The sequence below is a fragment of the Neovison vison genome, chromosome 1, assembly GCF_020171115.1.
Source record: "Neovison vison isolate M4711 chromosome 1, ASM_NN_V1, whole genome shotgun sequence".
Taxonomy (NCBI): Eukaryota; Metazoa; Chordata; class Mammalia; order Carnivora; family Mustelidae; genus Neogale; species Neogale vison.
In genome coordinates, this window is record NC_058091.1 from 70,288,075 (window position 1) to 70,295,421 (window position 7,347).

Here is a 7,347-nt window from a genome sequence, read left to right on the forward strand (position 1 = left end):
TTTATTATCTTAACCAACTCCTTTTTCATTTACTTCTGATTTTCTTTTAATCTCAACTGGTTTTCTATGATTTTTGGCTCTTTTTCACTGAGGGAGTGTGTTTTTGCAATCTACTAAGGATACCAAAAACAATTCAGAAGGTGTTTGCCTCATATGGTATATATTTTTAAAAATTCATTCTTACTCTGAATCTTGAGGACAGAAGCTCCATGCAGCTCTCAAATTCATAGCTGAGACAACAGAACTCTAGATTTAATGTCTGTCCACAGTCAGAGTGTGGATGCCCTGGGTGTGACTCCTGGCCATATGGATGCTGGTGGAACTGCCTCTTAGATCTACAGCTGGGGGGTCAAATCCACATGTACATCTTCCAACCCAATTTTCAAGCTTTGGCATATTCATGTAGTTCCAGGGTGCTCTGTGATATGGAGATGGGATTTCTTTTTCCCCTGATCCTACTTCCTTTCAACTAGATACTCTGAGCAAATAAAATACAAGAAAATATGAGATACACTAATACCAAACTTTCTGTTTCTGTCTGAACAACAGCACTTGAGGGAAGAGCACTTCCTGGTGCCAATTTGTCTCCCCCTACTTTATACATTCTTGAATCTAGCAGCTGCACCTTCTGCAAGGATAGATAAGTAAGGGTCGGGGTAGCCTACCCACTCTGGCTGCTCCCCACCATGGGCTGTAGGTATGGCTGCCTCCAGTAGAGGGTAATGTCTGGGGGATGGGGTTGCTCATTTCAGAACCAATGGTTTAATAAAAGTATGGAAACTTTTCCCCTGCCATTCAGATGTCTATTCCAGTAGTCCTTCTGATACAAAAAGACTAAACATTTCCAACATTAAAAATAGGTAAATGCCATAGATGAAATCCAATTTAAAGTTGGCTATATGATTACTGAGTCTTTGAGATTGTGTTATTCCTGTTCTGTCTCTCTTGGTTGATAATCTTGTGTAAAGGTAATTTGTAATAATTATTCAATGATTTGAAACAGGACTTATTTTCAATATGTTCATGTTGCATTTCTAGATATTACAGAAAGGCATGATTTTTCATTTGCTAAGGCAAATGATGCTAAAGGTCACAGTAAAAATACTTTAACATTGGTGGAAATTGCAGTTTATAGAGGATGTGAAGCAAGAAAAATCTTAGGCATATTGCAAAGGGATTATAAACTCTGCTGATAATTCTTCCTGTGTCCTAGACCCAATATTTGACTCCAGTATTTCAGGGAGCTTAGAAAGCTGAAGACAGAAAGATTACACATTACATATGTAATGTTTCTGCTTCTGTTGATACTCATATTCCAAGGGGTGTGATGTGGTTTCAGTTTAATAGTAATCACTGTGAGAGTAACTGTAACAGTTAACACTCAGATACAGTGTTTGTTCAAGCTGTTTTTTTCAGTTCTTGTCCCCAAAATTAATCTTCTAGTTGAAAGCTTCTACATTGGCTTTGGGTTTCAAAAAGAATTTTCTAAAACAACACTTTTTTTCAGCTATTTTAAAGACATTAAAAATATCTTTCCCATATTTTTAAGAAAGAGCTAAACCCACTCTGAGCTCAGATCAGACCTCATGTTTAAATTAGGAATTGGGGCACCTGGGTGGCTCAGTGGGTTAAGCCTCTGCCTTTGCCTCAGGTCATGATCTCAGGATCCTGGGATCAAGCCCCGCATCAGATTCTCTGCTCAGCCCGGAGCCTGCTCCCCGTCTCTCTGCCTGCTTCTATGCCTACTTGCAATCTCTCTCTGTCAAATAAATAAATAAAATATTTTTTAAAAAATAAAATAAATTAGGAATTAAGATGGGGCATCTGGGTGGCTCAGTCAGTTAAGCATCTGCCTTTGGCTTAGGGTCCTGGGATCGAGTCCTGCATCAGGTTCCCTGCTCAGCAGGGAGTCTCCTTCTCCCTCTGCCTCTCCCCCTGCTTGTGCTCTCTCTCTCAAATAAATAAATAAAACCTTTTAAATTAGGAATCAAGGAAAAGCGATCTGCATGAACCTGGAGGGTAGTCAGGGTATTTAAGGAAAATCCATGACAGTTGCACATCTTTTTGTGTATTTTCAGTCATGAATGCATGGTTTTACTGTTCATTTACAATCCATTTTTGCATGTATAATTTGCATGTGCCAATTAATACAAGGGATGAGGGCAAGAAGAAATTAGGTGATAATCTGCCGTCGACATCCATCACTGTGTGGACTTACTAAAGGGCTATGCTGATTCTTATTCCACCCCCCGGCACCCTGCCTGGTCATATGGATGCTGGTGGAACTAGCCTAATCTAGTTCCAGGGACTGGGGAAGAGTAGATTTGCAGAATGGTCCTAGATAGACCTATAGCCTGAGGAGCTATTTGTGATCACACCTGTGAATGTATGATTCTGGGATGATACTCACACACATTTGCCCTCCACTCAAACCTCATGTATCTTTTTATAACTGAACTCTTATGGCCCTTATGGTCTACTCAGTTCCTCTGGATTCCTTATTATGTATTGCAATATTATTTAACATTTTGATATATTGAAAATTTTTTTTTTAATTTTATTTTTTAAATTTCTTTTCAGTCTTCCAGAATTCATTGTTTATGCACCACATCCAGTGCTCCATGCAATACGTGTCCTCCACAATACTCACCACCAGCCTCACCCAACCTCCCTCCACCCCCCCGCCAAAAAAAAACCCCTCAGTTACTTCCTCAGAGTCCACAGTCTCTCATGGTTCATCTCCCCCTCCCAATTTCCCCCAACTCCCTTCTCCTCTCCATCTCCCCATGTGTTCCAGTTATTCCTTATGCTCCACAAATAAGTGAAACCATACGATAATTGACTCTCTCTGCTTGACTTATTTCACTCAGCATAATCTCTTCCAGTCCCGTCCATCTTGATACAAAAGTTGTTTATTCATCCTTCCTGATAGAGGCATAATACTCCATAGTATATATGGACCATATCTTCTATATCTCTTCATCCGTTGAAGAGCATCTTGGTTCTTTCCACAGTTTGGGAAATGTGGCTATTGCTGCTATGAACACTGGGGTACAGATGGCCCTTCTTTTCACTACATCAGTATCTTTGGGGTAAATAGCCAGTAGTGCAATTGCAGGGTCATAGGAACGCTCTTTTTTTAATTTCTAAAGGAATCTCCACACTGTCTTCCAAAGTGGCTTCACCACCTTGCATTCCTGCCAACAGTGTAAGAGGGTTCCCCTTTCTCCACATCTTCTCCAACACACATTGTTTTCTGTCTTGCTAATATTGGCCATTCTAAATGGTGTAAGGTGGTATCTCAAGGTGGTTTTGATTTGAATCTCCCTGGTGGCTAATGATGATGAACAGTTTTTCATGTGTCTGGTAGCCATTTGTATGTCTTCATTGGAGAAGTGTCTGTTCATATCTTCTGCCCATTTTTTGACATGATTATCTGTTTTGTGCATGTTGAGTTTGAGGAGTTCTTTATAGATTTTGGATATCAGCCCTTTTTCTGTACTGTCATTTGTAAATATCTTCTCCCATTCTGTGGATTGCCTCTTTGTTTTGTTGACTGTTTCCTTTGTTGTGCAGAAGCTTTTGATCTTGATGAAGTCCCAAAAATTCATTTTCACTTTTGTTTCCTTTGCCTTTGGAGACATATCTTGAAAGAAGTTGCTGTGGCTGATGTCGAAGAGGTTATTGCCTGTGTTCTCCTCTAGGATTCTCAAATTTTGTCTTTTCAACTAAATTTTCAGTTTCTTGAGTTTAGGAGCAACATCTTACAAACCTTTTGCTCATTATTTCTCATATATTAAACATTTAACAAACATTTGTTGAGTTAAACAGAATCAGTGCAGTTGACTACATAAAAAAGGTTCCTGCATGTTCTGGGAATCAGAATATTCAAATTCACTATGTTTTCTGGCTAAATGAGTATAAGTCAAGAAATTATTTTGTTTCAAGCCTCATTAACTTTCCCGATTTAGTAACATATATCTGAAGAGTTCTTAATGCAGGGGAGAAAACATATGCTATGATGTTAATCAGGATACAAAATTGAATATACTGTATCATTTCAGCCAGTATGGGAAAATGATGGAAGTGTCTATCTTTGGATGATTAAATGAATTTTCCTCTTTTTTCACTTTTCTGAATCTTAATTTTTTTTTTTTACCTCTCAAAACATTTACTTTTGTAATTAGAAGCAAATTTAAGAAGGAAAAAACATCTGTGCAGGCCTTGTTTGTGTGTGTGTTTGTGGGTAGGTAGGTAAATATGAGTGTGAGAAAGATATGCAGCATCTTCTCTTTAAAGTAAAATAAAGCAATAACAATAAAAAAAACTCTAAATAAAGGTGAATTGTGGTTAATTGCTACTTTACCAAGACACATATAGTAACTTGACATAATGAAAGTCATTTTGTTCAACACTTTATTAATGAGAACTCTAGCTATAATTTACCATATGCATATCTCCTTCTATATTTGCAACACTCTTTACAATCTCTTTTAATGTGTAGCAAACTCTGACTTAGAAGAGATGTATTCTAGTGAATCTAATATCAGAGTTAAGGAGATAATAGCTATTTCCAGTTGACAAAGTACTAGAAACCAATATATTTTTATTGTTTGTGTTTGTATTGATGAGCAATCACTCAGAAAATTAAACTTCTGTACCTAAATACATTACTACCATTAAGCCTCTTTTTCCCTCCTCCTCAGAAGCAGAATGGGATATTTGAAGAATTATAAAGTGATGATATTGGAAATTAATGATAACAAAACCATTTTGAGAACCTAATATCTACTGTGTTGGGCACCAAGCTGAGAGAGCTGAACAGACCACGGGCTCTGTTCTTGAGGAGCTTGTCTGATGGGGAGAAGGATAGGGACACATAGTTAATAAATGTTCTCAGTGTTCTAACGCAGAATGTCACTGTTAGCTGAGAAGCACCAACTTGTCTCCCTTTACGTATGTTCAAGGTCATTTTTATTAGACATCTTCTTTGGTCTTCAGAAGTTCTCATGGATGAGGGCTACATATTTAATAAGCATTTATTATGCTCTTATTCTCTGCTTTTTTCTTCTTTTTTTCCCCACCCCCCCCAACCCACCTCTCCCATCTGGCAACTACCAATTTGTTCTCTGAGTCTGATTCTGTTTCTATTTCTATTTCTGTTTCTATTTTATGAGTCTGTTTCTGTTTACTTCTGTGTGTTTATTTATTCATTTGTTTAGTTTTTTAGATTCTGCATATAAGTGAAATCATATGATATTTGTCTTTCTCTGTCTGACTTAGAATCCATGTTGTCACAAATGGCCAGATCTCATTCTTTTTTATGGCTTAGTAATATTCCACGTGTGTGTGTGTGTGTGTGTGTGTGTGTGTGTGTGTGTGTGCATTCATCTATTGTTGGATACATAAGTTGCTTCATTTCCTGGCTATTATAAATAATGCTGCAATAAACATAGTGGTGCATATATCTTTTTGGATTAGTGTTTACATTTTCTTTGGGTAATTATGCAGTAGTGGAATTACTGGGTTGTATGGTATTTCTATTTTGAATTTTTTGAGGAATCGCCATACCCTTTTCCATAGTGGTTACACTAATTTGCATTCCCACCAACAATGCATGAAGGTTCCCTTTTCTCCACATCTTTGCCATCCCTTGTTATTTCTTATCTTTTTTATTCTAGCCATTCTGACAGGTATAAGTTGATATCTCATTGTAGTTCAGATTTGCCTTTCCCTGATGATTATTGATGGTGAACATCTTTTCAAGAATCTGTTGGCCATCTATATATCTACTTTGGAAAAATGCCTATTCAGGTCCTTTGCCCAATTTTTAATTGGATTATTTGGGGTTTTTGGTGTTGAGTTGCATAAGTTCTTTATATATTTTGGATATTAACCTCTTATCAGATATGTCATTTGCAAATATCTTCTTCCATTCAGTAGGTTGTCTTTTCATTTTGTTGATGGCTTCCTTCATTGTACAGAACTTTTTATTTTAGTGTGGTCCCAATAGTTTAATTTTGCTGTTGTTTCTCTTACCTGAGAAGACATATCCATAAATATGTTACTAAGGCAGATATCCAAGAGATTACTACCTGTATATTCTTTTAGGAGTTCTATGGTTTCAGGTCTTGCCTTTGATCTTTAATGTTCTTTGTTTGTTTTTATGTTAATGCCCAGGCCCTGGAGTTGTAGTCAGGTTTAAATTCTGGTCCTACATTATACCAGTTGTAAGGGTTTAGGTAAATCTTAGAAGCTGGTTAAGCCTGTTCCTTCATCTGTGAGGGCTGGTGTGAGGATCAGCTGAGATAATTCACATGAAGGTCCTGGCACCAGGCTTGTGCAGGGCTTTACTAAAGGAATGCAGCTGTCGGGTCTCAGTCACAACTCAAGTATGAAGGAGATGGCATTTTTAAATTTTCTACCACTCAGTTTCTGACTCTATGCCTCCATTTCCCTGGGTGAACCCGCATCCCCTCCCCAAGTTATATATTTTTGTATAGGAACAGAGAAGTGGCAGACATTGGAGAAAGAGTATTCTTGGTCATTAAAAAAACACGTCACTGCTCTTGTCTGCATGGCCCTTCCAGGTCTGGAGGCTCTCTCAGCTTCCTCTGCCACACCAGAACTGTGGTTCTTACTATGCCCCCTCTTCCAGGTAAACCACAGCCAGAACTCTCCCTAACATCTCATTGCTTGTAAAGTGAGTCAGAAAGCTTGGTGCAACTTAGTAACCTCCCCAGAACCTTCCCCCCACTTTTTTCCCCCCTCCTGTACTCACGCTGTAATATTTGTTTTGTACCCACAGATAATGCTCCTTCTTTTTATTATTATTATTATTATTTTAACAGATTTTATTTATTTATTTGTCAGAGAGATAGAGCACAAGCAGGGGGAGTGGTAGGCAGAGGGAGAAGCAGGCTCCTCATTAAGAAAGGAACCCCATGTGTGACTCCATCACAGGACTGTGGGATCTTGACCTGAGCCCAGGAGAGATGCTTAACTGACTAAGCCACCCAGGCATCCCAATACTTTGTTATTCTAAGGGAATAGACATGTAAGTCAGTTCTGCTTCCCCCAAAGCCACATAAGTCCCTAGGGGCAATGAGAGGTTGATCAGTTACCCCATGAACAGTGGAAAAAGAGAGAGAAGGTATAATAGAACAAAAACAAATAAATATCTTAAAGTATTGTCTAGCCATAGTAGATTTGGAAAAAGCATCAGAAGAGTAATCCTAGTTAACACTTTACATAGTTTTGATGTGGTGATGTACAAAATATTCCACAAATACTTTGATAGCTATACTTTTGAGAGGTAGAACTTAATTTCCTTCCCCTTGAATACCC